The sequence below is a fragment of the Melanotaenia boesemani genome, chromosome 4 (genome assembly GCF_017639745.1).
Source record: "Melanotaenia boesemani isolate fMelBoe1 chromosome 4, fMelBoe1.pri, whole genome shotgun sequence".
Taxonomy (NCBI): Eukaryota; Metazoa; Chordata; class Actinopteri; order Atheriniformes; family Melanotaeniidae; genus Melanotaenia; species Melanotaenia boesemani.
In genome coordinates, this window is record NC_055685.1 from 34260555 (window position 1) to 34284933 (window position 24379).

General features: G+C 38.6%; 1 long non-coding RNA gene across 1 annotated transcript; it reads left to right on the plus strand.

The window, feature by feature from the left end:
* Positions 1 to 5: 5 nt before the first annotated feature.
* Positions 6 to 24133, plus strand: LOC121637742. Its single transcript, XR_006009941.1, has 3 exons — positions 6 to 16; positions 4975 to 4981; positions 24059 to 24133. It is a non-coding gene; the product is annotated as an uncharacterized LOC121637742 (long non-coding RNA).
* The last annotated feature ends 246 nt before the right edge of the window (positions 24134 to 24379 follow it).

A 24379-nucleotide genomic window follows, 5' to 3' on the forward strand; every position in this document is an offset into this window, starting at 1 on the left:
CTTCTGCTTACCCAAGGTTGGGTCCCAAAGGCAACAGGTCCAGGAAGGAAACCTAGACACCCCTCTCACCAGTAACACCTCGGGTATCCCTAGGAGGCACTTTATTCCAAGCTTCCTTCAGATGTGTGAGCGCTTCACCTCATCTCTCAGGCTGACCCTGGCTACCTTTTTCTTCTTTTAGATGTATCCCTGATCCAACACACCTGAATCAAATGAATGGCTCGTTACCAGGCCTCTGCAGAGCTGAGTGACATGCAGAGGAGGGAATTCAGCCAATTGATCTGGGTGTGTTGGAGAATGGATGTATCTTAAAGTTGCAGGACTGCAGCTCTCAAGAACTAGGCTTGGGGACCCCTGTTCTGGAGGAAACTCATTTCAACTGAGAGTGAAGCAGTCGGGATGAAAGTCAACTCCTCCAAATCTGACGTTTGGTTCTCAAAGCCCTGTTTTCCCTGAGCGGTTCAGTCAGGGCTGCTACAGTTCGGAAGTTTTATAACTTCCACTGCGCATGGGGGGTTTAGACCAAATGCCTAGCATGGCATCATACTAGGGTGACAACAATAAACGGGACACTACAACAATAAAGACCAATCAGCAGCTCGCTTTGTTCTACTTGGCTTTTTTTTTTGGTTTTTTGTACGACCAGACCTTATTGTTGTTTGCAGACATCTTGTGTTGTTTCGCACTTGCTTTTGTCGTTGGCAGTGATGTTTTTCTGTCCACCAATCAACAGATTTTATCATTAGATGCCAGTAGTTCTCCCTTAACTATACCGTAGCATTTTCTCATGGACCAACAACTAAAAGTATGGTTCATTTGTATGGGCTCCTTTTATAATGGAAACACAAAATAGCAAACAGAACCGCTCTGGAAACAAGGCTAAACAGAAAAGGAAGGATATCACCTTCCAGGTTTGGAATCATTCCTCAACTCCAGAAGGTGAGTGTAAGAATCTCAGGATCTTGTTGATGAGTGATTGTGTTTTGATATTTTACAGATAAATATTTAAACATGTCAATCTGACTGAAGTATTCTGATGCGCAACATCAACCAACCTTTAGACAAGCCTGTGTTATAGTGGTCCTCCAGCTCTTCTCATTGTCATGCTGAGACCTAAGAAGGGACTCAGTAGACACTTCGTCCTAAATTGTAGGCCAGAAAAACAGTAAAATATAGTTTTATAAACAAAGAGGTTGCAACTGTGCTACACGTAATATTCAGCTAGTCTTTAAAATGATGGCTCCAAAGCATAAATGCCTTATTTTGTTATCTATTGCAGGTAAACCTCGGTCATCAACCTTTTCCTCATGTTTTGTGTTTGAAGCACAAATATGATAGGTAAGATGCAAGGAGAGGAAGAAAATTTAAATGAGGATATATACACCCCATCTCAAGAAAAGCTGGGTTTTCTAAAACTCAACAAATTGTTTGTTTGTTTGTTTTTTTAGCCTACATTTAGTTTCACTTGTAGTTTGGCTGATTATTCTGTCTCTGGGTCAGGGCACTAAAACTACTTGTCAAAGGAAAGACTGAGTTCAGGTTAAACACACACAGCTTCACAACCTTACTCCAACATATTCCAACAAAGGTAATGTGTGTTTCTGCTACATTTACCACCTGTGTAAAAAAAAGAAATTAAAACTGAAGCCTTACCTCTGTGCTGACCTGTGACACCAAAGACAACATCACAGTGAGATGGGGGGTGCTCGAGTGTTAACAACCATGTCATATTACTGAAAATGCATCAACAACCTTGTGTGTGTGTTGGTAGGAAAGAAAAAAAAAGCTATTTTAAGGGGAAAAACTAGTTTTTTATTATTATACTTAAAGGTGAAGATACTGTTGTCATTTTTTCATTTTTATTTATTTATTTTTGGCCTTAGTGTGCACCGAAGAGTAAAGATTAATAATAACAAAAGAAGTGTAACGTTTGATGACATCCTTTTCATCAGCTCATTAGAGAACCAAAATCTGGTCACAAAAAAAACATGTGACAAAGCAAATCTTTAAGTGAGTAGATACAGGTCGTCTTGGGTCTTCTCACTGTGGAGAAGGTAGAAATGTAGCTAAATGGGTACAAGTTGAGGGTACCTGTCATTAAACAGGATAATCTGTCATGGAGCTCATCATCATTGTTGTCATCAGTAACTTTGTTTTGTACTCCTCACTATGACATTTTCCAGAGCTTAGCCAATATTACATGACTTTAGAAACTGCATGGAAGTGGAAGCTCACATCATGTTTCAAATTAACAAACTCTAAAGTGACCTTCTATGAGCCCTGACCTAAATCCTATTGAGCATCTTTGGAAGGAGCTGAAACATGCCGCCTGGAAAAGGCTCCCTTCAAACCTGAGACAACAGGAGCAGTTTGCTTATGAAGAGTGGATCAAAATACCTGCTGAGAAGTGCAGAAATCTCACTGACAGTTACAGGAATAATTTGATTGCAGTGATTGCCTCAAAAGGTTGTTAAGGGTACCATCATTTTTGTCCAGGCCTGTTTCATGAGTTTATTTTTTTAATAATTCTGTTGAAGCATGGTTGAAAAGCAATGTCTGACTTTCATTGGTTAAATTTCATAGAATTTTTATTTATTATTACTTTTGTCAGATTCAAGTTATTTCTGTGACCATTATGAGCTTTTCTTTCATTAACCGAAGGGTACCAACAATTTTGCCCACGTCTGTAAGTGCTTTACATATGTTTTCAGTGGGATTCTCAAGATTACCCAGAGACCTCACAGATTCTGCAGATCTGTTAAAGATGTCATGTTTTGTAATAAACCATCATTTTTTATCCATCAAGATGGCGTCCGGAGCTCTTCTTTTTACCTGAAAGTATTTTTGTCACATCACCTACTTCAAGTAGTCCACAACAGCTGTAAAGTTTTACTTCGTTGTTTATACAAATCTAGGCTATTCTTAAAGAAAGAAAATATTACAAACCTACAAATATGACTTTATCCCCATCAAAACAACCTATTCTGTCCTTCACCTTCAAACAACTGGATTCACCAGAACACACTCTGGCCATTTGGGCAAAAATGCATTTAAGGCACTTGGTCATATTGATTTTTGTTACTACTAGAAAACACAGCAGCTCCCTAGAGTAGGCCTATAGTCAAACCATTTTGACTACTTTTATAGAAGAGTATTGAAAGAAGCCCGCACACACAGACACACACACACACACACAATCTAGCTAAGGCCATTCTTGCACTTACCGTAGATGAGCGGTGCAAAGGTCCATGGATCAATCAGATAACAAAACACAAGACAAAAGCAAGCATGCCTGTTCACCATTGTGAACAGGCACTGGGGAGCACAAATGCACTTAAGCTGCACAATCTTTCAGTCTAGCTCTGGAAAAAGAAAATGATTAAGAGGCGAGGACAGCAGAAGAGTGCAGTTCGTCCCTTTTATTTGGCTCAAAGAGAGCAGCGCTGAGCACAGACATGTTGGGATTTTTCTAATATAATTTATTTGGCTGTGTCCTGCCACTTATTTCTGAGAAAAGAGTACTTGTCAAAGGGTGAGATGTGAAACTCTTTCCTTGATAAGGGCAAGTTGATACACTTTTTGAGTTGAGCTATAAAAATAAGTGGGTCCAGTGAAAGTCTGAGCAAACCGAGAATGTTGGATGAAGAGGGAAAAACAAGAATTGGTACCTTTTTAATTGTTGAGTGTCTTACACGTCAATTTTTTTAATCAATTCTTAAAGCAGAAGAATATATACAAGACTTTTTGTTGTGGTTTTATTTCTTATTTATCCATCTCACATTGTTGTTTTATTCATCCCACTAAAGGGTGATTTTTTACTTCTGTTAAGTTCTGTGCTGCTGTCTTCCAGGGGAAGACAGACAAACGTGGGTAAGAGACAGAAAGCAGCATCAAATAAAGTCAGAGAGGATTTTCCCGTCTTGTCTCATTTCACGTGTCTCTTTCTTCCGATTCCATTTCTGACCTAAAGAAATTCCAGAAGTTACGGCTTAAAAAAAATAAAATGTGTTTGCATTTACAGGCAGGTCACAAATTTAAGTTCAGACACATACAGAAATGTGACCAGCCATGGAAAAACCAGGAACAAGTCTCCCGAGGGGCATTTCGAGTTATTTACAGATTCTGAAAGTGTGGATTCTAAGCTTTCTAATGATATTTAACACATGCTACTCAGCAAATATTTGAAGAAAATGTGACCATTTGAATGTTGGCACTTCTCAGACTAGTTTTCTGAGAAAAAGAGCCTCAAACTTTCCAAAGATTTTCACCTTCCCTGGGGAGCCAGGTGGGAGGGGTAACACGAGCTGCCATTTGCATTACTTTGCATAAACACAATCCCCCACAGTGGTTGCTATAAGGTGCTCTGGGAACCCTCCTTTAGTGTGACTGGTTTGTTGTTTGTCTTCACTTTACATCTGGTTATATAACAGTATACCCCACAAAATAAAACATGCTCCCAAAGCTGCAGTATGCATTAAGTATGGCCCTGACTTCTACTAGCACTCGGAGTGACTTTAACTTTTACTTGGGCCATTTTCTAATAAAGAATCTGTACTTCTACTAAAGTGATTACGTTTACATGACACCTAAATACCTTGCTACATCATTACATTCAACACTTTTCTTTGGTACATGAGTGTGTTTGCACATCATCACGGTTTTCTGTTATTCAAATTAATAGCAGTAGCTCACATTTTCACACCTAAACATCCCAATAACACTCATCATGTGATTGCAGTTTCAATGTGTGCATAATTTTGCATTGTGAAACTCACCACATGAGAAACTGAAAAGTATTCCTGCAGACTTTATTGCCTCCGATCATATAAGAGGTTCTGGGATGCTTTCTTTTCGTCGGGGGCTTCTTGGTGGATGTAGTCATCTCTGCAATAACCATGGCCGTCTGTTGGCTTCAAGTTGTCCTCCTCTGCCACGAGTCCAATGGATTCTTCGTCTTCCTCATCTTCAGCTAAGGTCAGCTGTAGATTAGGAATGTTCTCCAGTGTAATGCAGTCGCTCTCATCAATTTCTTCAGCTTCATCATCTAATTTGGATTCAGAAACAGAAGTGAGATCAGCATCGGCATGGTCGGAAGAATCTGTCTTCTGGAATAAGTACTCCCAAAATGCGCTGTAACGGCCACGATTCTGTTCTTGTGCAATGCGTTCCTCCTGGTCCATCTTTATTCAACGATGTAAACACAAACAGCTGAATAGTAATACAAGCTCCTGGCTCGAACAGCTGCTTAAGTAGCCATGTGCTTTCACTTGAATGTGCTGTTGATTGGTTAAGGAAAGCCGATATGTTTATCTGCTGTGGTATGCCCACCCCCGAAAACAAGAAGCGGTTCCCGGGGAATTGCCCTCTAAAACAACCCAAATTCAAACACAAAGTTTACGATTTTAAACCCCCCATACTGTTATTTAAAGCAAGGAGTGCCTTCTTCGTATATTCAACTAGCATATTTTGCAAAAAAGTGAAACCACAAATTTTTCAGAAAAAAGACATTTTTCGTTTTTTCCGGACTTCTGTCAGGCCGACTTGTTCCTGGTTTCTCGTGGCGCATCACAAATATCCCACCTGATCTTCACTGCAACACCAGTGTCCAAAGAGCACAAAATGACACATATCAGCCATAACTTTAAAACCACCCACATAATATTGATTAGGTCCCCAATTTGATGTCAAAGCAGGTTCAACCCACTGAGGCATGGACTCCACTAGACCTCTGAAGGTATGCTATGGTATCTGACACCAAGCTACAGCAGGAGAGCCTGTAAGTTCTGAAAGCTGAAAAAGATGGGGATTCAAATAATCAAATTTGTGTGTCCAGCACATCCAATTTGATATTTGGAGAATTTGGAGTCAAGGTCAACAGCTTATTTTTGTTTGTCAAGACATTCTAAAACTATTTTTGTGGTGTTACAGGTTATGATAAGCCCCATTTGAACCACTGGGTTACCAGAAGAACTTCCACCCAATGTATTCCACCGACCCCCTTTTGATTTGGTTTTAAGCCCTTTATGCATCGTGGTGCCATTTCTTAAATGACACACAAACTCATCCATTTAAAGGTCCAGTTCTAGTGCTCTTGTTGGGCTTTCAGTGGTTTATTTGGGTTAGTATGGGGACATTGACCTTTTCCTGATTCCATATGTATGATGTTTATTTACTTAAAAACCAGTCTACTAGAAAACCAACCACACGTATCAAAATGGAGCGCACACACGTAGTAAACACTGAGAGCATAAACGTAACACGAGCCAGTGAAAACACACAGTGCTTGGGGGCATTTTTGTAGTACAAGTGAACAAAATCGTCAAATTACTTCCAACACTAAAGCTTTTAAAGTACTTAGCATTACATGTCCCATTTGCATGTAATACATTGTTCCATTGCATAATCTGCATGTTTTGTCCAGAAGATATTTTTGTGTTCAGCAACTCTATCTTTGAATAATTTTCTGGTGCATCCCTTACAGAATTATCTACTGTACATGGACAGTCCAGTCTACAAATAGCACATGTGGTGTTGCAACTGGCAAAAAATGCCATCTGACATACTTGTGACATGTTCAAAACCTGAAAATAAGTGGTTTTCACCACATTTTCACAATGACTGCAATTTCCACATTTGACAAGGTTTTTGCAGCCCCTGCTACTATTTCATCCTTTCTGCACCTTCATTTTAATACTATTATGTCATGGACATGTGGACTATTTTATCTGTTCTACACGTCTTGTGGATGCATGATCCCATGTTAGACATGAAATCAATACCACCATTTTGGTATTTTTACATAGTTTAAATAATGTTTTATCATGTTGTGACTACATCTGTTAAAACGTAATTTCATGATCAGCCTGCGTTTAACTAATGAAGACCCAAGGTTCAAATAAATTAATATAAAATTAGTTTTATCTGTGGTTCATACATGTTGATATCCCTAAGATAACGAAGTCTCACAGTATACTGCAAAAATAGATTCAACAGATCAATTCATTTCCCTTATTCACAATTAAATCTGTGGCCATGAACACAGTTGATGTCACCAGACAGGCTCCATATGTCACGTTAAGATAGACATGCTGCTTGACAAAATATTCAAAATCCATGTATATGAACAAACATAATAACAATAAAATAATAAATTACTCTTGGGTGGGTTTATATTGGGAGGATAAATAAGAATTAAACTTAGTTTTCCAAAAGAATCAAGAAACTTTTACCAGGATTCTGATCACCTAAAATAAACACATGCTCATCTCCTGCTGCTGCAGCTGCTGAAACAGCAAAAAACGGTGGATAAAGCAAACCACAGATTTACCTGCTGCTCATACAGGCAAAGCACTCTGATTACATTACCATGAGAATGTAGCTCACTTTCCCCTTATTTGTGGGCTTGTGTGCAGGGCATACACAGCTGGTTTAATCAACTGAAATGGAGCTTGCTTCAACAGCTGGGACTCTTTTTAAGGGTTTATTTCTGGACTTATTTTTCTGAAGAGGTAACAAAAAGATGTAATTTTGTCACGAGGCCTGAAGAAATAATCAGCTCCCAGTATATTAGTACACAGTATTGAGATGAAACTTGAATTGTATTTTGCCCATGGGTCACAACTTGATGCATAGTAGGCCCCATTGCTAGATTTGTCACTCATCGGTCCAGACTGGTCAAAGTCAGAGCATCTAAAGCTCTGTCAGTCATTACTGGGCCAGAGCTGACACAACATATCCTCATTCTCAGAGCTAGCCAGGCTGTCTGACAAATAAACTCTCATAAAATGACATCTTTCCTTTACTTTGATTTTCTTGAGCCACCCCTGATTTGTTTGTATATCACCAGGAAAACAGAATCAAATTGCAAGAAAGTCAATATTTGGTACCACCACCTTCATCACAGCTTGAACCCTCTTAGGCAGGCTTTCTTGCTCTTTCTTGGCAGCCATGCAGACCATTTCTGGTGAGGCTTTAGCCAACAGTGGATGAATCAACTGATCCAGATGTATCTTTTAGGTCTTGTGACAGGTCTTATGGACATCACATTGATGTACTTTTTATCTGTTATGTTTAGACTCAACACTTCCTCTGTCCTCCAGTGGTCTAATTTCTCAAATATATTTGAGGACATCAATAAAGTGGTCAGATTGTTCTGATCTCTGGTATTGAGGTGTGACAAAGAAGGATCCAAACAAACACAGGATCATTAGGCAGACGACAGCTGCTCAGAAAAACTTGGGCTTTCAAACTAAGGCTTTATTATATATGGCTAAGGACCAAAATTAAAGGAAGGCACAATCAAAAACTTGATGGACTAATTAAGTAAATCTGAGATACCCAACTCTGGTCCTCAAGGCCCACTGTTCTGCAGACTTTCCCTGCTTCAACACACTTGATATAAATGGCTTATTAGCAGACTTGTGCAGAGACCCATGTTTTTTAACCAGGTGTGTTGCAGCAGGGAACCATCTAATACCTGCAGGATAGTGGGTCTTGAGGGCCAGGGGTGGGGACCACTAAACTAAATGACAATAGTGACAAACAATGAGCTGGCGGAGAACAAACAGTTATATGAGACACTGGGGGAATGATGAAAAATGAGGAGCAGGTGTGGCCATCAGCTGCTAAGAACCAGGTGTAACAGGAGAGCAGGAAGTAAATACGAGTAACTCTACAAAATAAAACAGGAAGTGAACGCTAACGTAAAGAAAATTAAGAATTTAGCAAAAGATAGAAATGAGAGGAATCAGACAGAACACAGAACCACAGACCATAACACAAAGATGTCAGCTACCCCTTTAAAATGAAATGTCTGTCTCATTAAAAGAAAAATATGAAGAAATTAAGGGTCACTCAAGACTTTTTTTCTTGTATATTTTTAAATAATCTTTAGACAGAGTTACAATATTAGTTTGTAAGCTCCCTCAGACTTTCTTACAACAGAGGACTGCTGGATCCTGCTCTGGACCTGTCATGAGTTGAAAATAATGGAATAATGAGGCATTTTTGTTTATTGGGTCTGTTGCAGCTTCTATCCAGACACTTTGAAGTTCATTTTTACATTAATGCCATGGCCACCCACCATATAAAAAACATCTGTCAAGTTTCTTATTGGTTTTGTTGTTTATCCATCTTTCATAAAAGGCATTTCTTTATTGGTATGAAAACGGATTCAGTGCACAAAAAAAAAAGGAAAAATATCTAATGGGCAATTGGATAAAATGAGGCACAGTTTCATCTTTGTGCACAACTTCAAGCATATGAGCCACATGAATATCATCTGCGTATCGTGTGTTTTGTACCCCACAGAGAGCCTGTGTATTCACAGTGAAGTCTGTTTGTTAGCAGACCCCCTTTTGTGCCTGGGTCACTGCGTTCCATTACCGAGCAGTATGCATTAAAAACAAACAAATACAGCACCAAAAGACAAAGCAAATGGTTTCTCAGCGCCCTGCTGCCATTTAAGGCACAGCACGGGGCCTTTCCCGTGTGTGCTTGGATTTGGGATAATCAAGGGAAGTAAAAGAATTTTTTCCAATAACTACATCAAGCTACGAGTGTGTGTGTGTGTTTATAGAGTGTATGAATATGAGAGAAAGATGTGCTTGTTACTTTATTTGTTCTGCTTGGCGTGGTGATGCTGCAGATGTCCTGTGGCCACTGATTCATTGTCCCTGAGCGAGGGACTAGATCAGACTGTGGCTGCCTCCTTCATTCTGTTCCCATCGCACCTTTGTCTCCTGCTGATAATTATCTGCAAGGCTGCACTCTGCTCGCATCGCATTTAAATAGGAAAGACAAGGAGCGAGTTTGTAAGAGTCTGTAAACTTGTTTAGGAGGAAGGAGGAGGAAAAAGAACAAGTGACGGTCAGGTGAGGGGGTGGCGCTGGGGGGGCAGACAAAGCAACGCATAGGCTAGACGAAAGCAGAGGAAGGAGAAATGATGATGATGAGTGTGGATAGGCAAGGAGGATTGAATCTTTTAATCTCCCAAAGTGGGAAGAAAGCGACTCGAGGCATTTGTGATTGAATTTCTTTTAAATCCACAAATAGGTCAATATAGCTGCTCATTAGCAAAGAGGGAGAAGACTAGGGGGAAAGTTTTGTGTAGACACAGTTGGCATTATTCAGTTGCCCTTTCTTCAGAGGAGGAGGAGGAGATGGATGGATGAAGCAGTGACAGTGTTATGGGAAGTTTGGCTGCCTTTGTTGACTGTCTGAAGGGAGGAAGAGGCAACAAATATAATAAAGCTGAGAAGTTTTGCAGGAGTGCATACACACTATAAACCATGCAAGTATATAAGCCACCAGGCTGTTAGAGGAAATAAAGATTTCTAACCTTAATAACTGAGTCCCAGGTTTAAAAAAATCACCTTTACTGGCTTGTAAATGAAAGCATTAACTACAGGCTAGAAGCGAAGGATTATTTTCCTAGCACTGATTTCTTTCTGCACAATTAGATCTTCCTTTTAAAGGAATTGGAAACTTAGTGCCCACGACTACAGGAGAGAGGAAAGAAAGGCATGCCAGAGCTCAGGGAGATAAATAAATAAAGAAGCATAGAGGTAAAGCTGAGTGGAGCACACATTTTAGGAAACATAACTTTTTAGTCCATTCCTTTTGTCTGAATTGGTGCTGCTTCATTCTAATCTACGTTAATGTCATTTGCAAAATTAGTTTTATAGACTTTTTTTTAAGTTTCATTTTTAGCTCACATTTAATGAGAAATAAACCTTGTAAGGTTTGTTAGGAAGGAATGAATTGTATCACCACCGTTCTATTTTTCAGGAGGGTGCAAAGTTTTTGATTGAGCCATGTCTGGTGTTCAATGTTTTGTTCCCACTTCTTATCACACCTCATCCTCAGCACATTAGTACGACCATAAAAAGAAATAAATAATTACTTTCAGTCAGAGCAAAAGCAGACTTTGGAATCGGAAGTAAATATTTTAATCCAAATGAAATTTGAAGCTTAAAGTTGGACTAACACACTTGGATAATAACGTGGCACACATGTGCTCAGTAATACCTAAATGGACCTACACACATAAATGTTCCAGGACTGAGGGGTCATAAAATATGTGAGAAGGATTCATGAGTGTGCAGTGAAGACTTAGTTATCAAGTGGACCAAAGTTTGCTCCTTTGGTCCACACCAGGGTGCAAATGAGCATTCAGACTGCTCCAAAGGAACCTTACTATGCATGGAAGAGGACCGGGGACCTAACAGTGCCAGAGTGAAAGTGCCTTAATGCCACGATTTCACCAATAGGTGTGGGTCAGGATGCTTAGGGTGCAGATATAATTTGTAAACTGTAATCTGTAGTAAGTATAATCAAAAACACAACTCAGAAACAAAAGAGGAGAATGGAGGTCATCCAGCAGTTTGTGTTCTTTCTTCTTGGCGGTGCTTTGTAACGCTATTTTAAACAGTGATTTAATCAAAAAAAAGAAAATCTGTTGCTCTAAACAAGGAGACGTGGTCGCACGGGAAGTGACTTTTTTTTCAACCAATCAACAGATTGCAGTGTGTCAAATTCCACCCTTTTAGGTCACACTGGTTAGATTGGTATCTCAACAGAAGGATCCCAAAACAGTAGGACGTGTCAGGTCAAATATTAAGGTACCTTTCCCAGTTTTTGCATGTGAAAACACACAAAAATGCCTCCCAACCTTCCCCACACCCGCTGGTGGAAACGTGGCTTAAGTCTGATTTGATGGCTTCCCACCTTTTCACTTAATCCAGTGACTGAAATAAATAGTCACTGTCAAAAATATGATGACCTGAAGAAATTAGCACTGCCACACCTAAGATTGAAAATTACGATGTGCAAAATACACCTGAATTACTCTAGAGTTAGAGGCAAAAATATGACCCTGGTTCTTTGTTCAGCTTGTGGTTCCAACAGTGGAAATGCAGGTAATAAACATGTCAGGGTGCCTTCACACCAGATTGGAAATTCTGTGACCTCTGTTCTAACATACAACTTAATAGAACCATAGGTCTCGGTTTGCTTCAAGTCAACCAAATGCAGGAAGTGGACAACAAATTATGTAGCTAAAACAGAATTTGCTTCCTTGTTTTCTTGTTTGTTGTTTGTCATGTCTTCTCTCTCAGTAATTCTCAATGCAACACTGCCTCAGGTGAGGAGGGGAATCATTTATTCAAAAGGTTTGGTTCCTTTAACTATGTATGGTGTGAAAGCAAACTCAGACTGACCAAATATCGCAACCCCCAACTCATTCCAAGTCCAGAGGACTTTTAGGTGTGAAAACTTTAAATTTGTCAGTTGTCAGTCAGAGTCCAGACCAGAATCTTAAGAAGATATTAAAGACTAGAGCGAGCGAAATGAGCCCTACAAACTCAACAGGATTTGTAGGATTTGAACTATTTTATTGCTTTGATGTCTTGAAAAAATGGTTTGTAACCAACTGCAGAAAAACAACATGAAAGTTTCATATTTTTACTTTGTTGTTTTGAGGTGTTTTGAAAGGTTTTAATTACAGTTTCAGCAGGAAGAAATGTTTAAATTCAATTAAGATCCTAGTTTGGCATATGTATGAGTCATCTTGGCTTGGTGTTTGGATGTTTTGTTTTCCTTTTGGTTCTTTGCAGCAGTTCATGAATGAGACATGAAACCCAGGTGAACTGGAACTGTTTCTGCTCTGCAGGAGCTGTTTTCATATATTTTGCTTAATGCATTCTGAGTTAGGCTCTGCTTCCCAGAAGGAATAAGCTTGGATGTTGCTTCTTTAAATGTCTGTGTCTAGCAAGAGCTTTCATTCCTTGTGTATGGCCTCAGACACTGTAGATCTCAAATAGCGTTATGAGGATTATCTTTTTTGTTTTGTTTTGTAATATTTTCTTGAATCTCAATGCATTTTATGAATTTGCATGTAGAACCACGAATACTCGACTCAGCCAAAAACTAAAGGTTGAATCGGTGACATACATGTCTGAATGAAACGGTGTGATGGGCTGTTGTCTTGCTGTACCTTTATCATTTGTATTTGCCATAAATTGAATTGTGTGTTAAATACAAAAAACAAAGGGAAGGGCCATTGAGGCATTCATACTTTCACAAATATTCATAAACCTCCATCTTTATGTGCACGCTCACATGCACGTTATGTACAAGGGGCTGACGCTGATGAGGCAGCGGCAGCCTTTGGGCTGAGACATGATGGATGGAAGGGAGTAGATGACTGTGTTGGGTGGCTGCTCACTCCCTTTCTATTTCCCCCCTCAGCCCTCCCCACACAGCACTTCTGTCTTTGTCTCTTCCTTCTAACCTCACTCTCTGTCCATCCTCCATTCACATACATGTTCAAGTCTCCCTTATTTTCTTCACCAATGAGTGATGAAGGGCCGCTTGGTCTTGCCTCTGAGCTTCCTTCCTGCCCTTAAGAATGCCAGATCTCCTCTATTTGGCCCCTGAACAATTCATAGAAACCAGCATGGAAAAGGAGAGGGAGAGAAACAACAAGACAGAGAAACAAGCAGACATGTAGTTAGATGGATAAAGAAGGACAAGAATACGATGGCTGGATAGAAGGAGAATGAGGGAAAAGAAGAGGAAGCCACAGCTGGCAGTCACGAGCAACGAGATGGGATTTTGTCTGTCGTTTATTACAAGAGGCTCCACAAGTTAATTACCTCTAAAGCTGCAATTCATTTAAATACATTTAAAAACTTTAATCATGGTAATGAACCTAACCTCGGCCACACGGGACACTTCATGTCAAACCACATTGACGTTGCGGTCGTGCAAGAAAGTGACAACCGATTAAACTATGTGAGATGGTTATTAGGATTAGCACGTAGTGATTAAATGTTAATGATATAATGAATAATGAGCCCCCAATCATTCTCATTAGCAAACAATTATTAACCATATACAAGACCACTACCAGAAAGGGAGGAGAGCAAGGAAATTTTGGAGGGAAAAAACAAACGGGAGAAACGGAGAAGCTGAGGTGTATGACTGTTAAATTGTGATTTTTGGATTAGCATGTACGATGGACAATTTAATCCAAAGTCAAACAGTCTTTCCTCTATATACTTTCTGACATTTTGTACAGACCCCAGAGCAGGTTGTAGAGCTCTGCAGCTGCTCGGGGAGCTGAAAACCTCTCATTTCCTGAAAATGCCCAGAAATCTGAGACAGCACCGATAACAAAAGTAGTCTTCTCAAAAACAAGATTTTAATAGAGGTTTAGATTCTGTTTCTTACAAGCATGTTTTTTTATTTTTTTTATGAATAGCTCATTTATTTATTTCTTTTTCCTTTTTTTATATTTTATATTTCAGAGTCATGAGGAGGTGCTTCATTCCATAAAACAAGAGCACCCCCATGAGGCTGTAGGCTGGTACTGCTGGCTGTCCACTGGGATGAGCATCACTTCAGGGACCTGGCTGCAGTGAACTGGAGTAGATTAAGAGGGAAAATTATTTATAAATTTCCCTTCAATTATTCATTGAGCAATTCCTCCCAGTGTTTACTTAGGGGTTATTAAATATTATGCTGCAAAGCTGCTCAAAAGACAGAATCGTCAGAGGACCTCCTCGGATACTTTTAATTCCAGCTCTCACAGAACTCCCGACTTCTACAACTGGCACTCAGCATGCAATTAAAGAAGAAGCGGCTAAATCAATTTTCTAACCATTTCACTTACATCCATCCAGCTCTCTCTTCGTTCTCTTTCATTTCTATTCAGGAAGGAAAACTTGCAGTCTCAAACTAAAGACATAATGTGGGGAAGTGCATGTGTGCATGGACACTTTTGTATGTGTGGCCAAGACGTAATGAAATAACCCTAACTCACTTATTCCAATAGTTCTCTCTTTCTCCTCTGTAACGTGCAGGCACCATAACCTGAAGGACAGACCTCGGTCTGCTGGCTCAAAGAACGCCAGTGGTTTGTCCAGATAGCAGCAGCAGACTCAGCCAGACAGGAAAAGTAGCCTTGGACACCAAACCCTCTAAGAGGCTTTGGTAAGAGAGAGACGGTAACTTTAACCCAACTGTAAGTGATCACCACACAGCGAAAGCAGTCTGAATTAATCTATACACAGATACAGTGGTATCTTTACAAACTGGTACTTTTACACACATTTTTTAGTAAAACAAAAAGACATGGCAACAGTTTCATCTTAGAGAAACGTCTGTGATGACACGTTTCAGCCACTGCTCCTGTCTGCTGCACCTTGCAAGGATTCCCTCCACCTACAGGATGCATACAGTAAGTCTGTGTATGCGTTGTTTTACTCCAAGAGAGTAGAGGGGAAGAAACACAAACCATAGCTATCATCTCTCTCCATTCTCACCCACACTCACTGACTCTCTGTCTTGCTTTTCTTTCCTAACATTGCTTTGCTTTGCTTTGTGATGTGTGTCTGTGTGTGTGTTCATGTGACCAGAGGGGAGAGCAATTCACAAAGCAGAAAAAGACCAATAAGCTGGTAAAGAGGAAGCGAGAGCAGGCATCAAAGTAAAGCAAAATGTGTCATCTGCTTGATGGTCGGAGAAATCGGTGCAGAAGACAATATTACAGTGTGTTTACGTGCATCTGGTGCCGTGTCAATTTGGGCTGAATAGGTTTTGCTTCAAATGACACTCACACACATACACTTAGATTTGCACACAGCCCCGTCATCACATATGAAACGGACCGGTGCACTGACATATTTCCATGGAGCAACACTGACCCCTGCTGAATGAATCCAGTTTTTAAAACCCTGTTTCAGTGCGACGCTCCTGATCACAGCATTTCACACTGAGCTCGTCAAAGCACTAACTCAAGGAATGAGAGGGTGTTTAAGAACAAAGCCATGGCAGATATAGAGATGTAATGTAGTGTAACAGATGGGTTTTGTTCAGAAGAGATTAGATATAATGTCCAGAAATCATTCCTTTGAAGAGGATTTCAGGTTTCTTACTTTCTGTCTGAACAATCACAGATTAACAGGTTTGCTATAGTCTTGCAAATCCATCCCTTTGACTCACCTGTGACAGTTAAAGCGGGTTTTAATGAACAGCTATTACTGAGAATGCCTCTCTTAGAGAACTGCTTATGTGCTCTCCTGTTTCCTTTTCCCCCTTTTGCTTAAGCTTTAAAGCGTTTATCATGTTTGACTTCAGAGGTATAAACTTTTAATCACCTCCATCGCAGCTTTCCTCAAAAGTAATGATTGTTCTGTAGCGAAGGCCGATATATTTCTCACTCCGCTTTCAAGGAGCACTGACGACATTTTCAAATGGCAGTTTGGGGATTCAGCGGCAATATTTAGGCTGATTGAACCTATAATGTCAGTCTGCTTTTGATTTGTGGTGGCAAGTGTGTGGGAGCCTCAAATCTCAAAGGAAGACAGGCTCGCCAAAATACCAATAAAATGTGGTGTGAATGGGGCCAACTTTGCTTAAAGCCCTAGTTTTATCAATAAATCTTCTTCATTTTTACCTCAAAGAGCACAGCACTTTATAGGTTTTATTGGTGCTTATTTTGCATGCTGCTTAGGGAAAATATTATCTGCAAATAAAACCATGAGTAAATGATGTTATGTCTGAATACAGGCAGAAAAGCAGCTCCTTTTTCTGTGCTTCAACACAAGTCCTGCAAAAAACACAAATGTTTAAAGACTTACACACCTGCTGCTGGTTAAGGTCATTGTTCTTGAGAATATGGTAACTTCATGACAAGAGGGTGAGTCAGATGGACTCATCGGTTTAAACTTTGTTGAAAAAAATCTGATCCATGACTGGAAAACTTACTGACATGCAGCTAAACTCAGCCCAGCTTTCTCGGTTTAGTTTGGTTTCAGAGGGATGAGTCCTTGTGATCTTTGGAGGGACCACCAACTCGGGACCTTAAGGGCCATTGTCCTGCAGCTTTTAGATGTTTCCCTGTTTCAACACGCCTGACACAACTGACCAATCATAACCACAGCATATTGTAAGTTATAAATATTGTACAATTCTGAACTGCAGAGCAGGCTCCAGTGTCAGTAACATATTACATGGCAGTTACATGTAATATGTTATTCAGTCTGTTACCAAAGGAACTATGTTAACCAATATTTAACCAATACAAAACAAGCATATCGATTAGGATTAGCCAGGCTGAGCTGTATGTGTTTGTTCTTTGTAAGACGGGTTCTCTCAGGGTACTTCAACCTTTTGGCGGTCACTTAAATTCTCCCCAGGAGTGAATGTGAGGGGTATGCCCCCCATTTTTCAAACTTCTTTATATTAGAATTTGATTATACAATAATTATTCATGTTATTTTTGTTCATTATTTTCTTTTTGTATATAGTTTCTCTTTAGTTCATTCCTTTGAAATAAATTCATTCATTCATTCATTCATTCATTCCTTTAATCAATAGCACTGGTTCCAACTCATTCTATTAAAATATGCCTAGTTAGATTCTTTGTTTTTCTTTTTTTTCAGTTTTTGTTTTTATGAGGGACATTTCAGAAATTATCATTTTTATTTTGCCTAACAAAAAACAATCCTTTGAGCTTACATTTTATTAAAAGAGAGCTGGACTTCTATTTCTTGGTTCTTGAAATAACCAAGAAATAGAAGTCGAGTTGTCTTTATTGAGTTACCATGAACCTGAGAATCTACATATTAGAAGAAACACATCTTTTGGCTAAACTGTTATCAGATTAGCCAGATGTGTTCAAGCTCCAGGATCATACACTGCAAATAAAACATGGATGTAGCCAGAGTGCTGAATTAAGTATGTGCCGGTTATCATACTGGGTCTTTGGAAACCAGACTGATGAAAAGCAGATATTTTATTTTAAAGAAAGAGAAGGACAAAAAGACTAACATTTAATTGTTTTTCTTTAAGTGTGCACATAGTTTGTATAAAATGCATTGGATTCTTTCCAAACAATAATATAGAACTGCTGGTTTCATGTTCTTGACACAAATACCAAGAAGGTTTATTATGGTTTATTGTGGATCCCCATTACCTACAGCTCAATGCTGCTGCTGTTTTTCCTGGGGTCCAACCCAATGTCCATAAACAATAACAATACCAAATGTGAAATATATCCAAAATCCACCAAACACATACAAAGAAAAAGAAAAATAAGCTGAATATTAAACTGAATAATAAAACTGCTGCAGTGGCAATAGGAGCTGCAGAATCTTTAGTGTGGGTGGGCAAGTGCCCACAGCTAAACAAGAGAAACTGACAAGTCAAAATGGCACTTTTAAAAATGTCCTGGATCCTCAGCTGCCAGCAGATGATGTTTTTGCTACCAGAATATAATAGTTAGCTTGTCTGTGGGTGGAGACACATGTGGAGGGTGGATGAGAGGGGAGGCAGAGGGTCAAAGAGGTGAGAGGAAAGTAGGAGGCTGCACAAATCACATGCTGCATGTAAAGGATGGATGTAGCCCCTGGCTTTGGAAAGTGTAGTAAATCTGGAAGTGGCTTAAAAAACATAATTTTCATTTCTAGTGGAAATGGTCAACTTTGTGGAAGTGGCAAGAGAAAAAATAGAATGAAGTTATTTAAAAAAAAATATAATGGAAAATAATGTTAGGTTTTTCATAGCCAACAAGTTAATAAGAGTGAACTGACAAATACGCTCACCTGCAGGAAGTAAAGACAGAATAATTAGCAAAAGGAATATCACTTAGCATATCTTGTAGTGTCTTACAGGACAATCCTTTAACTACATTGGATTATTTATCCTTTGACCATAGACCTACGACTCAATATGTTGTAAGAAGTGAGGATCTGCCACATTGTGGGAGTACAGGAAGTCGCACTTTGAGATCTGCAGCTGCAGACCTTCATTTTTCAACAACGCTGTTTGCGTGTCATTCACACACATTTTCAACTTTTGCTCTGTCATTTCAAGCTGTTAACATACCAAAGAGTTTAGAGCAGGGACCTAAACTCTGGGCCTTGAGAGCCACTGTCCTGCAGGATTTAGATATTTCCCTACTTCAACACACCTGACTCAAATAAATGGGTTCATTGTGAGGAACTTGTATCCATTTCGTATTAATCAGGTGTGTTTTTCTAAAATTTGCAGAAGAGGCGCACCTGGAGGCGCTGCAACACACATTGGTCTATGTATGGGAAACCCTGAAGTATTGGGGGAGGAGCCAGAGACAGAGCAAGAGATAAAAACATGTCAAAATAAAGTTGTTATATTACTGTCTGGAGCGAACCCACATTACAGTTAGGATGCAAGATGGAGGGAGCATGAAGGGGAGTGTGTGACTGAGAAAATGGCTAAAATAGTGCATCTTTAAGTAGAAATAAACCCATTATTTTTTTAAATAAACTTAAAGTGCTAACTTCACTGATAGACACACACACACACACACATATATATATAACATGTATATATATTGCATGTATATATATTGCACTCGATGTGAAGGCATGAGTGTGTGTGGATGCAATGCGACATGCTTCAGTAACACGCGCCTTTTGCCATATGGAGTCTGTTTATATGGAAAACTACATAAAAAAATGGCCCTACCACACACTTATTGCAAAACATTTTTCTAATAGGTTCATGGTTTCATTACTTGTTTCAAGTCTTTTTCAGTGGCAATTTCATTCACTTAAATATCAGTACTGTATGTTTTTGGACTTTTGGCTCACAGCTGACACTATGCTCTGCACTCCATATTGATACTTAGATCAATTTCTCACTCATCACGTTTAATGGAAACAACAAAAAAAAAAGAGTAACTGTCAAAACACTAAACTAATCACTTCAAAACAGGAGTTCACAAACCAGAGTGACGTCATGACAGCTTCATCTATCTATACTGTGCTTGGCACAAATCAGAACAGAGAGAAAAACAAGAAAGAACAAGAGGGATGACGTGTGGATGAGATGATGAAAAAATGAAATGAAAGTGGACTTTGAAGGAACTGACTCACAATTACAAAGGCAGTGGCTTGTGTAATAGGCTGAACGCCAACGGACACTGACAAACAGATAATCTGTGTTTGGACTTAAAAGCCCTTGAAAGTGGAGCTCAGTGGAGCTCTGCAGAACAATAAACAGCTTATTCATGAAATACCAGGGATTGATTAATGAATTTGCCAAAATGTTCGGTGTTAAGAATATCTGTCAGACTTTTCAAATGTGCAAATACTGTGGCCATGACAACTTGATGAAAACTTAACTGAAGAAGGAGAACAATGGTCCGCCATAAAAGCTAATTATTTTTGCAGAATTGATTCAAAACCTTCATGACAGGATTTGTATGAACTGTGATGGGTCAAGAGATTCTTTAGTTGATTGGCAAGGTGAGGACAGAAAATCAAGCTTTTAAAGAAAAATGCCAAACTGGTAATATTATGTTATACAAGTTTTATTAATACAAAAAAAAAAAAACATCAACTAAAGTCATTTTCACTGAACTGTAGTATATACAGATTGGCCATAACATTAAAACCACAAACAGGGAAAAGTGTTAACACTGCTATACAATATTCTGCAGGGAAAAGCTGCATCCTGGCAGTCACGTGGAGGATTTTACCACCCAAACTAAATTCTTGCAGATCAGTCAAAGGATGAAACGTTGCTACCTGGTAGAAGGCACTCCAGGACGACCGTGGGGGTATCTGAGTAGAAATTTTCATTTGTAGTTAATTAGAACATTTAATTTTTAGGATAAACATAAAAAATATTCTTCATTTTTAATCAAGGTAAACGTGGAAAAATCTGAATCAGAAAGGAACTTGTTTGCTAAGTAAGCTTGCACATACAAAGAATCTGTCTTAGAGTTGTGATGCAAAAACAAAAACAAAACAAAAGAACACACAGGAACAGACAGAGCATAAACAGTATTTACAGGAGAATAAAGTATAAAATAGTTTATATTTATAAATATAAAGTGTGTAGTGTTAAGGAGAGGTAGTGGAACCGGGGTGGAATAAATAAGTAAATAATATGAAACAGGATGAGAATATAGGCAGCAGTGTGTGATGGTGTGACAAGTTATTATGTGAGCTTTTAATGCTGGGAGGTGTCAGTAATGAGTATGGAGGGGAGCTTTATTAATGAGTACAACAGCAAACCGGAGGAAACTGATTCTGTGACGTCAGGTTTTGGTCCTGATGGACGGCAGCCTCCTGCCAGAGCACGAGAGGGATGAAATGTTTGTGACTGGGGTGGAAAGGATCGGCCATGATCTTTCCCGCCCGCCTCAGAGTCCTGAAGGAGTGCACCAGTATTTGAAATACAGAATTCAAATAAGCAAAAGGCACATCATAAAAAGATAATATGAGGCAGTAAAAAAAGATTAAATAAACTTCTGTTGCATATTAAATTGTATAAATAAACAGTAGCAACTTTCATGTTTGCTGAATCCCACAAACAGTTTAAAATTGAGATGATATGAGCTGAGAGTGAAGATTGACTGAATGATTGATGATTCTTTATTTCGAACAAAAACTAACACAAATGAATAAATAGATTAAAGAAAAGTAACAGTTACTATAAATTGTAAAAAGAAGCAGAATGAAGCAAAACTTATTTATTCCTGAACCCTTTATTATCAGAATTTTATCTTCCTTGTTGTCACATTAATCCCTTAATTGTCAATTTTCAAAAATAAAAATTTGAAAAAAAAAATAAAAATCCAGATAAACTAAACAAATATAGACATGTATGCATACACACTCATGTGCACATCTGCATATATATACGTACATGCATACCACAGAGACAAAGCAATTACATACACAGTATACCTCTATATGTAGTCAAACACCTATCTATATGTTTATACTCACATACCTGCATATGCACATATATTCTTAGCACATATACATGCATTTCTGTGTTCTCATACATGTGCATATACTCAGAAATACCTACACATTCATATTTATTTACAAGAATAGTTTTATGTACATATTTAATTGTATTGGTTTACATACGTTATTTTTTCTTTATGCTTTTTTTAATAACATTTCTTAGGAAATTGTTTGAGTTCCTCCTGAAGATTATTCCATAATTTTACACCATATATTGTAAGACATGTGCTTTTCACAGTTGTTCTCACACTTAAAATCTTCAGATTTCATTTCTCCTCAGATTATATTTATGGTTAAAGAACATTTTTCTATGTGGTCAGCTAGTAAATTACTTCTGGCTTTATACATTATTATTGCTGTTTCTAACTCCACCAAATCAGTGAATTTTAGTGTTTTTAACTTCCAAAATAGTAGATTCGTATGTTCCATATATACAGCCTTGCAGACAACCCTTATGGCTTTTTTCTGTTGTATGTATAACGGTTGCAGAGAACTCTTGTGTTTCCCCAAAGCTCAACACAATAATTTGAAAATGGCACAGTCAGTGAACAGTACAGAATATAAAATGATTTTTGATCCAAAAATGTTTAAACTTATTTAACACAACAATGTTTCTTGCCATTTTTGTCTGAACAAATTCAGTTATCCAGAGTTAAATTACCAAACGTTGGTAGGAGGCAGAATAGAAGAGGAGCCTGAGATTATTTGATTAGCCTCAAATTTCTCTATTTATTGGTGAAATGGAAGTACAGCTTCTGCACAGACAGGTTCTTTCATATTCAACAATATCTTTGCTGTTTGTAAATCTTCAGCACCACTCACATCAGTACATCAGGCATTAACTGAAGTTTTTATTTTTTATTTTTATATTTTACAACTTTCATCAGCACAACCGTGAAACTGACTCTCCATTTAGAGAGAAATGTCTGTTTAGGTATATTTCCATTTGTGTTTTTTGGTAGAAACTGTTTGATTTAAGAGAAATGATGAAACTCCCACACTGGCCAGTCATGTGTGCAACGTACGTGTGCATCATGGAAGTATGCTGGAAAGATCTGGCAGTTCCTGTCTAGTTTAGAATCTTATAATAATAAGATTAACAATAAATTGTTTTATCATTTTACAACAACAAAACAAACATACAAATATGGCTGTTCTTTAAAATTTATAAGAAATATTCGACATACTGTATCAAAGTAATGCTGCAAGACTTAAACGGCCTGAAAATATTTAATACTTAAAAATTGTTTTTAGCATTTTGAAGGACTATTTTAATTCTGTTAGTTCTGTTTGCTTTTGATTTCTTTCCGTTTACATTAAGTATAAACAAAGGATCTTATGCTTCTACAGCACATTCACCCATGTGTGTTTTATCTGATACAATTTCAGTATTTACAAAAAATATTTAAAAAAAAAAGTGACATAATGAAAACTGTTTTTTCAACCTTTGACTCAGAAGCTGTGGATAACTGATTTTTCTTTTTAAATACATACATACATACATACATACATATATATATATATATATAAAACCATTTTCACCCCTTACTCTGTTTGATATGTGGTGTTTGGGTCATGTGTACTGGCAGGTGAAGGCAGGTTACCATGGTAAAATGAAAGCAAAGGTTTGTTTTGTACTTTCATGTTGTTCTCATCCTCCTTGGACCTTCTGTCAGGGAAATGTGTGTGTGTGTGGGGGGGTGTGGGTTCTTTTATTTTCAGCATGATTCATAGATAGAGCTCAGCCCTCTCCATTGTTTTATTGCCAAATGTATCAAGCTAGTCCATTCAGCCCATTCAGAGCCCTTTACATCCACCCTACCTCCGCCTACACCCTCCACATCAACTTCACCCCCAAACCTTCACACTTTCAGCTCATGAGGATTCTTATTACCAGCTGCAATAGTGTAGCTGATACTGTTTTCACCTTTTGAGTCTGTGTGAGTGATGTGCCACAGCGGCTGCAGTCTGGACTGTGGCAGGTGTTTACATATCTGTGTGTGGACTTGTTTTCATCAACATAGCAGCGTCATAATGTGAGTATGATGACATGGGTACGAATGTCAACATGTTGACAGAAATCATATTGAGATCACATTGTAAGATGGTCTCCCTTCATTTCTTTTTGCCTTCTTTTTAACATCAGAAATCAAAGTTAGCTTTGTTTTAACACAATGATACACAGATCCACAGTTCATTTTGTTTACTTTTTTCTTCTTGCCGCTTATCTGGGAATCAGGTCACGGGAGCACCAGCCTATGTAGGGAAACCTAGATTTCTCTCTGCCCAGCCACCTCTTCCAGCTCATCCAGGGGGATCCTGAAGCGTTCAAAGACCATCCGAGAGACATAGTACCTGCAGTGTGTCCTGCATCTTTAATGAGGTCTCCTTGAATGGGACTTGCCTGGAAGACCTCACCAGAGAGGCATCCTAACCAGATGCCCGAGCCACCTCACCTGGCTCCTCTCAATGTAGAGAAGCAGCAACTCTACTCAGATGTCAAATTTGATGATTAATCACCCTTTGCAACTATGCCTGAAATGTATTAACATAAGGAGCCAATGCTACAA